At 47.4% G+C, this 15,341-nt stretch overlaps 1 long non-coding RNA gene across 1 annotated transcript in view; it reads left to right on the top strand.

The window, feature by feature from the left end:
• LOC134911763 (uncharacterized) overlaps window positions 1–14,963 on the top strand; it is a 126,052-nt gene extending 111,089 nt beyond the window's left edge. Inside the window, exon 3 of the long non-coding RNA XR_010176826.1 lies at window positions 14,799–14,963. This is a non-coding gene — a long non-coding RNA (uncharacterized LOC134911763). The remainder of the gene's footprint in view (window positions 1–14,798) is intronic.
• Window positions 14,964–15,341: the final 378 nt, after the last annotated feature.

The following is a 15,341-nucleotide window of genomic DNA, read 5'->3' on the forward strand; positions in this document are numbered from 1 at the left end:
GATATGCCCCCACTGCCAGATACACATCTCCCCAGTGCCAGATATGCCCCCAGTGTAAGATACACATGTCCCCCCAGTGCCAGATATGCCCCCACTGCCAGATACACATCCCCCCAGGGCCAGATATGCCCCCACTGCCAGATACACATCTCCCCAGTGCCAGATATGCCCCCAGTGTAAGATACACATGTCCCCCCAGTGCCAGATATGCCCCCACTGCTAGCTACACGTCTCCCCAGTGCCAGATATGCCCCCAGTTCCAAATATGCCCCCACTGCCAGATACACGTCCCCCCAGTGTCTGATACACATGTCCTCCAGTGCCAGATATGCCCCCAGTGCCAAATATGCCCCCACCTGTCAGCTACACGTCTTCCCAGTGCCAGATATGCCCCCACTGCCAGCTACACATCTACCCAGTGCCAGATATGCCCCAGTGTCAGATGCACGTCCCTCCCAGTGCCAGATATGCCCCCAGTGCCAGAAACACGTCCTCCCAGTGCCAGATACACGTGCCCCCAGTGCCAGATATGCCCCCAGTGCCAGATACACGTCCCCCCAGTGACAGATATGCCCCCAGTGTAAGATATACATGTCCCCACACTGCGCCCCCACCCCAAGTGCTGCTCACCGCCGCACTGCTGCTTTGCTCAGTCTGCTGCTTGTGAGGGGAGGACCTCTCTTGGCCCTCAGTCTCCACTCTTCGGCGGCGTTGATTCTCTCTAATTAGGCGCCGGTCCGTGAGTCAATCAGAGTTCGTGGATCGGCAGCTAAGACTCCTGATTGGCTGCCAGTCCACGAGCTTTGATTGGCTCACGGGCCGGCGCCGGGCACTGCAGACTGGGGCAGCGGGAGGCGCCTCGGGAGCTTACTAGCCACAAGCGGAGATAGAAAGAGCCGCGTGGGCACTGCTGGTGTAGTGGAAGGTGGCGGCCGGCCCGTGACCCTTGGCAGTAGCGTGGCCCGGGGGGCACATGGCACCCTGTCCCCCGGGCCATCCTGCCTCTGCCTGTGAGTAGCTGTATTCTATTCCATTCTTAATGGCATATGATAGTTTCCCAAACACAGTCTTCAAGTCACCCTAAGAGTCCAGGTTTTAAAGATATCCATCCTTTTCACAGATTATATACTTAAACTGACTGAGGTACTAATTAAGTAACTTTTGCATAAGCATGTGTAGGCCTATCCCTAAACCTGGACTGTTGGTACTTAAGAACTGAGGGGCAGATGCATCAAGGAGTGATGAGTGGAAAAGTGGACCATGCCAACCAATCATCTTCTATCTATCATTTTATAGAATGTACTTTATAAGTGCTACCTCAATACTGAATGGTTGCTATGGGCAATTTCTTCACTGGTCCACTTCTGCACTCTTTTCACTGCTTGACACATCTTCCCCTGTGTATGGAGAACCCAGGTTTAAGATTATAGGTGCTTTCTTCATTGTTTGTCCTACATTATATGATTTTATGGACATAGTTATTTTTTTGTATAAACTGTTTATATTGAAAAGATAGCAAGAATAAGACACATGAGTGCATCACAGGATGTTTTGAGGAAAAATATATGGAGCATAGTACAAACTCCAGGAAAACATATCCGTGTGGGGATGGGTTGGTAGAAGATGGAGGTTCAGATCTCACAGTAAGGTGGGAGATTGCAAGGAGAGGATTCATTACTGGGGGAATATCCAGGCATATGATAAAGGAATAAATGGGAAACCAAGGGGACAGGCTCCTGTGGAAATGGACAACAAATAGTTATTTAAATTCCAGCTACATTTATCAGGACCTACAGAATGTAGTGGATTTATCACCCCAAGCAGAGAATGATATCCTTCATCGGGGGTGGGCAGAGCAGACCCCTTTGAACATCTTTGGGCTTGTATTAGATTGACATATGATATAAGGACTAAGGAATCTATGTGCTAAGACTTGGAGAGTGATAAAGTGGACAGAAATAAAGCACCAACCAATCAGCTCCTGTCATTTCTGAAATACAGCCTGTGACATGGCAGTTAGGAGCTGATTGACTAGTACTTTATCGCCGTCCCCTTTACCTCTCTCCAAGGCTTAATAAGGCCCTAATTCACGTTTGTACGCAAATGCAATTGCAATTGCTATTTTCTAGGCTATGAAGCTGCTAATGTTAGCAAGTGAAGCTCCCGCCTAGAAATAAAAGAACTGCACACCAGAGCCATCTCAAAGTAATTCACAAATATGTACACATTCTCAGCCTACATGCAAAAATTAGGAACGATGATAAGCGTTGGCCTATGTCTACACAGACTGGACATGGCAGTACAGACGCAGACACCATGCTTTTGCACGTACGAGCTTGCAGCTGATGGCAGATACACATCCCGAAAACAGCTATGACATGCCTGCGTCTTTCCAACCACTTCCCATTAACACCTCCAAATTGTCTCTTCATGTCATTCACTTTGCCATGTCTTGTACGGTATGAAAGTCTATGGTATGTCGGTATCCCATCGCCGGTATGGTGAGCGCCAGGATCCCGACAACTGGCATATCAAATGCCTCCCGTGGCACAGCATGGTTTTGTAGCATCTTCTGAGGCATTGAGTAGAACAGGGAAGGTTTTCAGTATCCAGTATACAAGTATAGAACATATCAGGGATGTGCAGTCAGGGAAGGCAGTGCCTCCCCTGTCATTAATGAGTAAAATAATACAAGGAAGATACTCATGACACATATTCTGTGTCATAAGTATCTTCGTTATATTATTCTATTAATTTTAAGACATTTAAATAGTTTAGGAGGCACTGATAACAGGGCTGGATCCACTGGTCCAATCACCCATACACTGCGGCATCAGTGCTCACCTCCCTCTCCTCCTCACATTCCGGTGCAGTAACCTCCTCCATTACCCCGCCGGGATGTGAGGCACCTGCTGCCTGCTCACCCACACCGCGTGTTCGGAGCCTTCTGCCCCCCTCCTGTGTCGCTCTCTCCCCGCACCGGCCCGATGCTTACAAGAGCCACTGGCAAGCCATAGTCCTCCTCCCTCCGCCGACAAGACAACGAGCAACTGGAGGCCGGAAGCTGCACCTTTATCCAAGGTGTGTGTCTCTCTCTATGTCTCTCTCTCTCTTTTTTCTGTTTTTTCTCTTTTTTCTTTTCTCTCTCTCTCTCTCTCTCTCTCTCTCTCTCTCCCCCTCTCTCTCTCTCTCCCTGTTTTTTCTTTTTTCTCTCTCTCCCCTACAGGTACCCCTGTTGGATTCTACTGGACAAGTGGATGTGATTCTCGGCGTGGGATGTAGGTAAGTATGTGTGAGTGCGTAAGTGTGTTTTTTTTAATACATTTTTACTTTCAAGGTGTGTGTTGTGTTTTTTTTTTTAGAACTACAGGTACCAGCGGGCCTGCTATTTCCCCGCATGCTGGTACTTGTGGTTCTCCAAGTACCAGCAAGCAGGGGAGGCTTGCTGGGCCTTGCAGTTCCACAACAAAAACCAATATCCTTTTTTTTTTTTTTACACACTTATGGATATCAGCCCGGCACCCACCGCCCAGAGCTTCACCCCTGGCCCTTGGGTGCCTGGAGGGGGGACCCCTTGATTTAAGGGGTCCCCACTCCTCCAGGGAACCCCGGCCAGGGGTGACTAGTTGGGGGGTAATGCCATGGCCGCAGGGACCAATATAAAAGTGTCCCCCGGCTGTGGCATTATCTCCCTGGCTAGTGGAGCCTGGTGCTGGTTTTAAAAATACGGGGGACCCCTACATCTCTTGTCTCCTGTATTTTTGGAACCAGGACTGGACTAAGAGCCCGTTGCTGGTTGTCTAAATACGGGGAACCCCTGTCCAATTTTTTCCATAGTATTTAAACAACCAGGACCGGCTCAAAGAGCCCGAGGCTGGTTATACTTAGCAGGAGGGACCCCACGCATTTCTTTTTTAAAATTTTAACCCATTCACACCCTTTTCCACAGATAAGCATGCACGGATCTCACTGTGCAGTGCTTGGCTATTGTCAGCAGTGATTGAGAATACAAATTCTTAGTAAATTTCCGAGTTCTATTAAATAATAGCAGTGTTTGACCGATGGTCTATTGATTCGTATTTGTGTGGTCGGCAGTGTATCTCAATACGAATAGCCCCAACACTGCCGAGATTTGTGTTTAGTAAATTCCCGAGATCACACTTAGAAAAAAAAAGCCAACTCGAATGAAATCGGGATATTAGTAAATATACCCCAGAGAGTCTAGTCTGGGGGAGAGGGGCCACGATCCCCCGCTTCTCCCCTTTTCTCTCACTTTCTCTCTCCCAACCCCGGATTCCTGTTCAGGCTGCTCTTGTCACCAGCGATCCCCGCAGTTCTAGGCCCAGGTCCATATAAGTAAATTCCAATATAATTGTCATTCACTGTCTGTTCCCATCATCCTTTACTTCTCTCTTTTACACTCTCACCCGCTGCTACTGCTGTTACCCTCTCCCTGGCATCACCCTCTCCCTGTCACCCACTACAGCCACTCTTTCCCTGGCGTCACCCACTGCTGTCACCCTCTCCCTGGCATCACCCTCTTCCTGGCATCACCAACTGCTGCCACCCTCTCCCTGGTGTCACCCACTGCTTTAACCCCTTCCCTGGCGTCACCCTCTCCCTGGCATCACCCACTGCTGTCACCCTCCCAGTCACCCTCTCCCTACTGTCACCCCCTCCCTGGCGTCACCCTCCCCATCACCCTCTCCCTGGCATCACCCACTACTGCCACCCTGTCCCTGACATCACCCACTGCTGTCACCCTCTCCTTGGCATCACCCTCCCCATCACCTTCTCCCTGGCATCACCCACTGCTGTCACTCTCTCCCTGGCGTCACGCTCTTCCTGACGTCACGCTTTTCTTGTCACCCACTCCCTGTCCCCCACTGCTATCACCCTCTCTCTGGCATCACCCTCTCCCTGTCACCCACTGCTGGCTAATTTGTTGTCCAGGACTTCCATTAACTTAATAGCGCCGCATCCACGGTGCTATTAAGTTAATGGAAGCCCTGGACAACAAAATTGCATTCATGTCCTCCTCCCACTCCCTTCCCAGTCCCAAACACTAATTTTTTTTTTTTTTCTATAAAAATTTACAATATATCACAAGTATAACGAGCAGGCAGGCAGCAGGCATTGGCGGAAGTGGCGGCATCGGACTCAGATGCAAATTAGTGGCGGAGGGCTGGGTCAGTTGATGGTGGGCAAGTTTGTAAGCCATTGGCGGTGGCAGCGGGCATCGGCTCAGGGGCAGCAGCGAGCATTGGCTCGGCGGCGGTAGGGTCATCGGCAGGATTGGGCAGACATTATGGGTGCAGTGCCTCACCAGCCACTGATATCACTGCATGCCACTGGAACATAGTGGTCATTTGTAGGTGTGTAGGATACAAGCTTTAGGTATAGAAGTGCTGTATGTACGTAGCAGTCAGGAAGAGATGTATATCAAAGAAGATGGGTTTCTAAGGAGAATTATTGGGGTGGAGATACATGAGCAACAAAAAAACAGATGGAGCAGAGTTAGCTGAGGTGTATTGTAGTGTGGGACTGGGGTAACATAACAAACAGACAATAACTGTTTTAGGGTTTTTTTGTTAGTGTGTTAGGTCCTGCTAATGAACATGTGATTGTTTTTTCATCTAACAGGCTTTTGTACTTCCTTTGTTTTATACAAAAGAAATGCTAGTAGATTTAAGGCCTGAACTTAGCTGACATACAGTATTATTGTCACTCAAAGTCACCGAATTTATGTACTATAATGGAAATTATTTTTTATTTGGGAACATTAGGATAAGTACCATTTGTGACAAAGGTTATTTATGCCATTTTACTTACATTTTGCATCAGGCTTTGCTTATACTGTAAAATATATAACACCACTGAATCTACAAGTGAGCACACACACTATACGAGGGGTATGCAATGTTTCCAGAGGCACAAAAAGTGTAATATTTACAAACAAAGTGAACATTACATTTATTTAAAGTATTTGATAGTGGAGTCTATGTAAAGATGCATGCGCTCAAACCACTTGGTGAAGCAGCTGGACCAGTCCAAAGCAGGTATGTCTTCTACATGCTGGATAAAGGTCTACTCTGCAGCTTCTGGTGACTTAAAACTCATTCCACGCATCTTGCGCTTGATTTGTAGGAACACGGAAAAGTCACAGTGGCCGGGTCTGGACTGTATGGCAGTTGATCAAGTTCCTGGATGTATCCATGGGCCAAAACAATCCATCACTTTCCTAGGCTTGTGGGCAGTGGCATTGTCATGATGGAGAAGGAAACCACATGTGCAAGTTCTTGGACAGCACCTGGAAATGGCTTCCAGCACTTTACAGCAGGCATTGGTTGGCATACGAGTCCCCAGTGATGGTGCGCTGCTGCACGAGTAGTACGGTAGCTACATGACTAGTCTTGGTCATAAAAACAGCCACCATTTGCTTAGCCATGCTGCACTCATGACAGAACTTCTGTGGCAGCGCACCTCCAACTGGGGTCCACTGGGCTGACTGTTATTTGGTCCTGGGGTCTAAACTGTAGATCCAGGATTTATCACCACTGTTGATCTCCCAGGCAGAGTTTGAGTGAACGCCATCAAACCTGGCCTTCATTTTGCAGCACCAAGTCACCCGAGTCCCCTTCTGCTTCCAAGACAGCTTATGGAACACCCAGCATGCAGAAACCTTACTCAGGCAAAGCTTTTTGTAGAGTATCAAGCGGATGGATCTCAATGAGATGCCTATCTTCTTCTTTAACCACAGTCATCCTGGCATCTACATTAAATATGGCCCGCATGGCATCAATATTGTCCTTGGTGATGGCGGACACAGTTTAGCCGCAACGCTTCTCGTCTTAAAGGGACTGTCTCCCGCACAGAAATACTCAAAGTGATTCCAGCCGGTGCTTCCTCCACAAAAGCAGTTTGTAGGTGGTGAAAACTCTCTTGTGGTCACAGCCCACTCTTCTAGTCGTAGAAGATCGTGACTATCCAGTGACCTCTACTGAGCTCCATAGCGAGTTTGTGAAGGATGTGAACATGCTGACTTCTTCAGTGTGCAGTGCTCCCTGTATGGTGCATGATGTGCGGGTGCAACTGTTAGGGTCTCCTGCCCTGTGCTGCCACGTCGTCATGGCAACCGGGAGACAAGTGCTAGCGGAGTGACCTGAGCGCAGCTGATACTCCGGTTCGGGTCTTTTGCTGTGCAATGGTTATAGGCTCTGTGCATGGCAGGGGATCCGGTGCTGGTTTTTGTGCTCACAGTCTGTGAGGTCTGAGTGGGGCGTGGACAGCACCTGCTTTATAAGGCCTCTTCTCAGGGTAAGCAGATGCTGCTGAATCTTTGTTGGTTAGTCAGTTTCTGAAAGTTAGCCAGTACTGTGTAGCTTTGTATTTGTTTGTTGCTTACTGCAAATAGGCCTGGGGATTTGGTATTACACTCTGCCAATCCAGACCTAGCAGTAAGACTGGAGTCAGTCGTTTAGCTTGCTGGGGTTCTGTTACTACTCTGTGAACTTAGCAAGTTTGCGGCTGTATTCTAAGACTTGCCTGTCTAATCCTGTCTCACTGTGCTAGGTGTCAGGGGTCAGTTTAGTGGCAGTAAGCTGAACCTGTGCACTGCAAGTGAGAATTAGGATTGTGGAGACTCTCCTTGTGTCTATCATTCCATCTCTGACCAAGGAGTTTACTGCCACACCCGTTGGTAACCCTTTAGGGTTTTGCTGTTGCCCTTAGCAACAGCATTTCGGGTTCTCTACGTATTAAAACACAACATCTTGCTTTTCCCATCTGAGCAGTTCTAATACAAGGGAGATACCCAGTTCCTTAGCCTCTGGGCTTCTCTGTTCACTTTGTGTGTATTTTGTTAACCTATCACCTTCTGTGTACGTTATGTCATATTCCCCAGTCTGTCTGTAAGTCCATTTGTTTTGCATAACAGTTCAAACACCAGTACATTCCTGCAGGCACTGGAGTGCATAACAGTCCTGACACCAGTACTTTCCTGCAGGCACTGGTGTGCATAACATATTCAGCAGCCTAATACTCCTGTTGAAATTTTGTGGGAATATGGAGCATACCTCTCAAAATACGTTGCAACAGGTGGTCGATCAGGTGCAGGTCCTGACTCGACAATTTAATGATTTGTCCATTAAAATGCACACCTCCCAGGCTGCTGGCGGAGCTCCCGCAGCAGCAGCACCTGCAGGGGTTAAGGAGCCGAAAGTAAATCCCCCGGATCGTTTTTCTGGAGATCGCTCGCAGTTCTTTTGTTTCAAGGAGAGCTGCAAGCTATACTTCTGGCTTAGGCCTCAGTCTTCTGGGTCGGAGATTCAGCGGGTGGGCATAGTGATTTCCTTGCTACAAGGAGACCCACAGGTCTGGGCATATGGGTTGCAGCCTGACTGTCCGTCGCTTAAAAGTGTTGATGCTTTTTTTACGGCACTGGGCATGTTGTATGATGACCCTGACAAGACGGCCTCAGCCGAGGCTCAGATTTCGATCCTTAAGCAAGGGCGAAGGCCAGTTGAGGTTTACTGTACGGAGTTTCGGAGGTTGGCCCATGATACCCAGTGGAATGACCCAGCCCTGAGACACCAGTACCGAAGAGGTCTTTCTAACCAGATAAAGGACCAACTGGTACAATATCCCTTGCCTGATAGCTTGGATCAGCTCATGCAGTTATCCATCCGGGTGGATAGACGGCTGAGAGAGCGTAGGCTTGAAAGGGAGACTGAGATTTCCTTCCTTCCCAAGGGAACCTCAGACTCTGAGGAATTTTCAGAGGAGCCTATGCAGATTGGGGCTACCCGCCTCTCCTCGCGTGAGAAGACGCGGAGGAGACAGCAGGGGTTGTGTTTGTACTGTGGGAATAAAGGTCATGTGGTAGTATCATGCCCAGAAAAGCCGGAAAACTTCAGGGCCTGAGGGTGATGGGAAATATCCTGTCAGGCCAGAAGTCAGAATTTCCCAAGAAGACTTTTATCATTCCGGTGACCTTGAAGATCCTCGGTCAAACTGTCAAGACTGAGGCCTTTGTGGACAGTGGGGCCGACGGGGTTTTTATGGACCGCCAATTCGCCCTGAAACACTCTGTTCCCTTAGTACCCCTGGCATCGGAAATTGAGATTTGTGGGTTAAACGGGGAACCATTATCCCAAGGTAAAATTACCTCTTGCACTAGCCAGATTTCTTTGTTTATTGGAGCCACACACTCTGAAAAATTGTCCTTTTATGTGACTGTCTGTACTTTTGCCCCATTGGTGTTGGGGTTACCCTGGTTAAGGGCCCACAATCCTCAATTTGACTGGGTCTCTGGGGAGATTCTTAGTTGGGGTACTGATTGTTTCAGGAGTTGCTTGAGCCTTCCAGTCAGGCTCTCGCAGCTAAGTTTGCCAGGATTGCCAGGGTGTTATGCAGATTTTGCGGACGTGTTCTCCAAAAAAGTTGCAGAGGTACTACCTCCCCATCGCCCCTATGACTGTGCCATTGATTTGTTGCCAAATGCTAAGCTTCCCAAGAGCAGGTTGTACTCCCTGTCACGTCCTGAGACTCAGGCTATGGCAGAGTACATTCAGGAGAACTTGGCTAAGGGATTTATCAGACCTTCACAGTCTCCAGTTGGGTCGGGGTTCTTCTTCGTGGGTAAAAAGGACGGTTCGTTGCGACCCTGCATCGACTTCAGGGAATTGAACCGTATCACGATTAAAAACTCATACCCACTGCCTCTCATTTCGGTCTTGTTTGACCAGCTTCGTACTGCCACCATTTTTTCTAAGATTGACCTACGCGGTGCGTACAATCTAATCCGAATAATGGAGGGGGATGAATGGAAGACTGCCTTTAATACCCACTCAGGGCATTATGAATATTTGGTGATGCCTTTTGGGCTCTGTAATGCCCCGGCAGTCTTCCAGGATTTCATGAATGATGTGCTCAGGGAATATTTGGATAGATTCTTAGTTGTATACTTAGATGACATCCTAATCTTCTCCCATTCCCTGGAGGAACATCGGAAGCATGTACGCTTAGTCCTCCAGAAACTCAGAGACCACCGGCTTGGGGCGAAGCTGGAGAAGTGCGAATTTGAAGTTCAGCAAATCGCATTTCTAGGATATATTATCTCCCCAGAAGGTTTCCAAATGGAGGGTTCCAAGGTACAGGCAGTCCTGGATTGGGTGCAGCCCACTAGTTTGAAGGCGCTTCAGCGTTTCCTGGGCTTTGCGAATTTTTATAGACGATTTATCGCTGGATTTTCGTCTATAGTGGCGCCCTTGGTGGCACTCACTAAGAAAGGGGCGGATGTTGCTCACTGGTCTTGTGAGGCTAAAGCGGCTTTTGCCCGTCTCAAAAGGGCATTTGTTTCGGCCAAGGTGCTGCGACACCCAGATCCAGAGCGTCCTTTTGTGGTGGAGGTGGATGCCTCTGAGATGGGTATTGGGGCAGTGCTTTCTCAGATGGGAGTATCTGATAATCGCCTTCATCCCTGTGCTTACTTTTCCCGTAAATTTTCGCCTGCCGAGATGAATTATGACGTGGGTAACCGGGAATTGTTGGCTATTAAGGATGCACTCGAGGAGTGGAGACACTGGCTTGAGGGGGCTAAGTTTGTGGTCTCAATTCTCACTGACCATAAGAATCTGGCATATTTAGAGTCAGCGAAGCGTCTCAATGCCAGGCAGGCACGATGGGCTTTGTTTTTTGCTCGCTTTAATTTTTTGATAACATATCGCCCTGGGTCAAAAAACATCAAGGCTGATGCGCTCTCGCGGAGTTTTGCTCCAATCCAGGAGACCACCGAGGAGCCGTTGCCCATTGTTTCCCCATCATGTATTAAAGTGGGCATTACCCAGGACCTCTTATCATTAGTCCTTAGAGCACAGGAGCAGGCTCCTCCAGACCTTCCGGTAGGTCTTTTGTTTGTGCCTCCTAGGTTAAGACAGCGAGTGTTCCTGGAATTCCATGCCAAGAAGTCTGCAGGTCACCCGGGTATTGCCAGAACTCGGGAGTTGCTATCTAGGGCGGTGTGGTGGCCCTCGGTGGCTAAGGATGTGGATCAGTGGGTTCGGGCATGTGACATCTGTGCCCGAAATAAGACTCCTAGAGGGGTTCCGGTTGGCCCATTACATCCACTCTCTATCCCATCTAAGCCATGGACCCACATTTCAATGGATTTTGTGGTGGACTTGCCCAAATCCTCGGGGATGACAGCCATCTGGGTTGTCGTTGACAGGTTTTCGAAGATGGCGCACTTCGTTCCACTGGTTGGGCTGCCATCGGCCAGACGCCTGTCTGAATTATTTATGCTGCATGTTGTGCGTCTCCACGGGTTGCCACTTGATGTGGTCTCTGACCGCGGATCCCAGTTTGTGGCCAAATTCTGGAGGGCATTTTGTTCCGATCTCCAGATTTCTGTCAGCTTGTCGTCGGTCTACCATCCGCAGTCTAATGGGCAGACTGAAAGGGTGAACCAGTCCTTGGAGCAGTTCCTCAGGTGTTATGTCTCCAAGTGTCAGACTGACTGGGTTGCTCATCTGTCCATGGCGGAGTTTGCCTATAACAACGCGGCTCACTCTGCTACAGGGATCTCTCCATTCCTTTGTGTGTATGGGCATCATCCTAAGGCCAATTCTTTTGACCCCCTGGACTCCACGCCTGGTGGTTCCTCTGTGGTTTCGGTCCTTAGAGGTATTTGGCGGAAAGTGAAGAAAGCCCTTGTGTCTGTGTCATTAGTGACCAAAAGGGTTTTTGATAAGCGGAAAAGACCCTGCAGCTTCAAATTAGGAGACTTCGTCTGGTTGTCTACCAAGAATTTGAAGTTGAGACAGCCATCTCATAAGTTAGGCCCCCGGTTCATCGGCCCTTATAAGATCACCAGGGTTATCAATCCGGTGGCATTTCAGTTAGATCTGCCCCGTTCTTTGGGTATCAATAAAACCTTTCATTGTTCCCTTTTAAAACGGGCGATTAGTAATCCTTCTTCCAGTGGAAGACCTTCCCCTCTTCTGATACGTGGCCAGAGGGAGTTTGTTGTTGAAAGGATTCTTGACTCCAAGGTGGTTCGGGGTCGGCTGTCATTTTTGGTGCACTGGAAGGGGTATGGCCCGGAGGAGCGGTCGTGGGTGCGCAGTTGTGATCTTCATGCCCGCAGACTGATACGCTCTTTCTTCTCGCAGTTCCCCGATAAACCCGGTGGTAGGGGTTCTTTGACCCCTCGTCAGAGGGGGGGTACTGTTAGGGTCTCCTGCCCTGTGCTGCCACGTCGTCATGGCAACCGGGAGACAAGTGCTAGCGGAGTGACCTGAGCGCAGCTGATACTCCGGTTCGGGTCTTTTGCTGTGCAGTGGTTATAGGCTCTGTGCATGGCAGGGGATCCGGTGCTGGTTTTTGTGCTCACAGTCTGTGAGGTCTGAGTGGGGCGTGGACAGCACCTGCTTTATAAGGCCTCTTCTCAGGGTAAGCAGATGCTGCTGAATCTTTGTTGGTTAGTCAGTTTCTGAAAGTTAGCCAGTACTGTGTAGCTTTGTATTTGTTTGTTGCTTACTGCAAATAGGCCTGGGGATTTGGTATTACACTCTGCCAATCCAGACCTAGCAGTAAGACTGGAGTCAGTCGTTTAGCTTGCTGGGGTTCTGTTACTACTCTGTGAACTTAGCAAGTTTGCGGCTGTATTCTAAGACTTGCCTGTCTAATCCTGTCTCACTGTGCTAGGTGTCAGGGGTCAGTTTAGTGGCAGTAAGCTGAACCTGTGCACTGCAAGTGAGAATTAGGATTGTGGAGACTCTCCTTGTGTCTATCATTCCATCTCTGACCAAGGAGTTTACTGCCACACCCGTTGGTAACCCTTTAGGGTTTTGCTGTTGCCCTTAGCAACAGCATTTCGGGTTCTCTACGTATTAAAACACAACATCTTGCTTTTCCCATCTGAGCAGCTCTAATACAAGGGAGATACCCAGTTCCTTAGCCTCTGGGCTTCTCTGTTCACTTTGTGTGTATTTTGTTAACCTATCACCTTCTGTGTACGTTATGTCATATTCCCCAGTCTGTCTGTAAGTCCATTTGTTTTGCATAACAGTTCAAACACCAGTACATTCCTGCAGGCACTGGAGTGCATAACAGTCCTGACACCAGTACTTTCCTGCAGGCACTGGTGTGCATAACAGCAACCTCTTGTCACCTGCTCCTATCTGCCCCCATGTCAGTGCCCCCCCTTGACCAGCGCATGTGGCCATAAGGAAGTGCATTGACCATGCCCCCTATTACCTGAGCTTGGCACCGCTGTCGGCTCACCTGAGTATGCACTGCACATCCGGAAGCATTGGTGTTTATGCTGTAAGTGATATGTACATCTTTTAAATTCATTGCTTATCCAGCTGATTGCTTATACAATTGTAATTGTGCCAACCCTCTATTGCAGAACCGGCCCTAGGCATAGACAAACTAGGCAAATGCCTAGGGCATTTGGTATGCCTAGGGGCACAAGCAGCTTCTGCTGATTAAAATGACATTCAGCATGCCTATATTCTGTGTGTGACTGCGGCTGTATCTGCATATGAAATGCTACGTTACAGTGTATTCCTGGAAATCATTGTAATGTAGCATTTTTCATATAAAGATACAGCCACAGTCGCATACAGAATATAGGCATGCCGCATATCATTTTAGTCAGCAGAAGCTACTTGTGCATCCTAATCACATCACAATGAAAATAAGATACATTTAAAAAAAAAAAGGTGACCGACGTTAGAAGAGCATCTCCTGCTGCATGGCGTATTGAGACAAGATGTATGAGGATACATCTGTATCCAAGCAGAGGCAGAGGTCACAGTGTTAGCGGCTGTGTGAATGCTGTGTACAGGTGGGTTTGTTGTGCAATAGTGTTCGGCATATGTGTAAGGGGCATTATGTGTGTCATGTATATAAATGTATTAATAATGTGTGAATTATGTGTAAGGAGCACTATGTGTGCCATTATGTGTATAAGAGCATTAATATGTGGCATATGTGTAAGAGACGTTATGTGTATAAGGGCATTATTAAAGGTTGGCATAATGTGTAAGGTGCATTATGTTTATAAGGACATTAATAATGTGTGTCATATATGTAAGGGGCATTACTGTGTGGTATTATGTGTATAAAGGCATTACTAATGTGTGGCATTATGTGTATAAGGTGCTCTACTGTGTGGCGTAACGTATAGAAAGAGCACTACTGTGTGGTCTAATGTGCATAAAGAGCAATATAGTGTGGTGTAATGTGACTAAGGATCAATTCAGTGTGATGTAATGTGAATAAGGGGCACTACTGTGAGGATTAACGTATACAAGGTAAAGTGATACTACTGTGTGATGTTACGTAAATAAGGAACACTATTGCATGAATAATGTGAATAAAGTTGCACTACTGTGTGGCGTAATTTGAATTGGGGGTACTGTTGTGTGACCATGCCCCTTCCCAACAAGAACACACTCTTTTTTAGGCTGTGTGCCAAATGTGCGCACTGTTCCTATTTAAAATATAGGGGGTAGGAGCACCAAAATGAGGACTGCTATGGGTGAGGGGTGATGGTGCTGGGAAAGGGGTGCAGGGTCAGAGGCGGAACTACCGGTGGTGTAAGGGGGCACCAGCCAAAATCTTGCCTAGGGCATCATATTGGTTAGGGCCGGCTCTGCTCTATTGTTATACAAATTGTATTCAAATTGTATTATCCTGAATTGTATTATTCTGAATTGTTGTTCAAGTTTAAAATGGTGATTTAGCACTGTAAACTACTTACTATTATTTGTATTTGTATTATTTTTAAGATATATACCCCTGAAGAAGTCCTGTGAGGATGAAACTCGTAGGATACAGATGATTTGTTTAATTGCCCCATTGGAAGCTTCCCATCTTTGAGCAGTGGTATAGGTGGATTATATGTCATCTCTCCTTTAGTAGCACTTTTATAGACACCATATTATAGGTGGAAGCCACAAAATAATTTGATCATTTTTTATTTCATTAAAAATTTTAAAAAATGAGACTGGATTCCAATTAATCCAAGGTCATATGGAAACTTTTTGTCGAGTGTAATTCATTGGTGAGTGGGTAGATCTATTGGAACAACTAAATATCATACGTCTAAGTGGTTACTATTTAAGCAAAGGAAGCAATACACAATAGGTTTTAATAAAAAAAGTTTTTATTGATTACTATATGTAATTCAAGTATAGGAATTTATATATCCTAATAATCCACACATATATATATATATATATATATATATATAAAGTTGGGGATTTCAAAAGGAAGCTAATATGAACAGAAAGATGTACTTTCTCAGCCAATAATAACAACAGTTAAAAAAA

Source organism: Pseudophryne corroboree, chromosome 4 (genome assembly GCF_028390025.1).
Source record: "Pseudophryne corroboree isolate aPseCor3 chromosome 4, aPseCor3.hap2, whole genome shotgun sequence".
NCBI classification, from domain to species: domain Eukaryota; kingdom Metazoa; phylum Chordata; class Amphibia; order Anura; family Myobatrachidae; genus Pseudophryne; species Pseudophryne corroboree.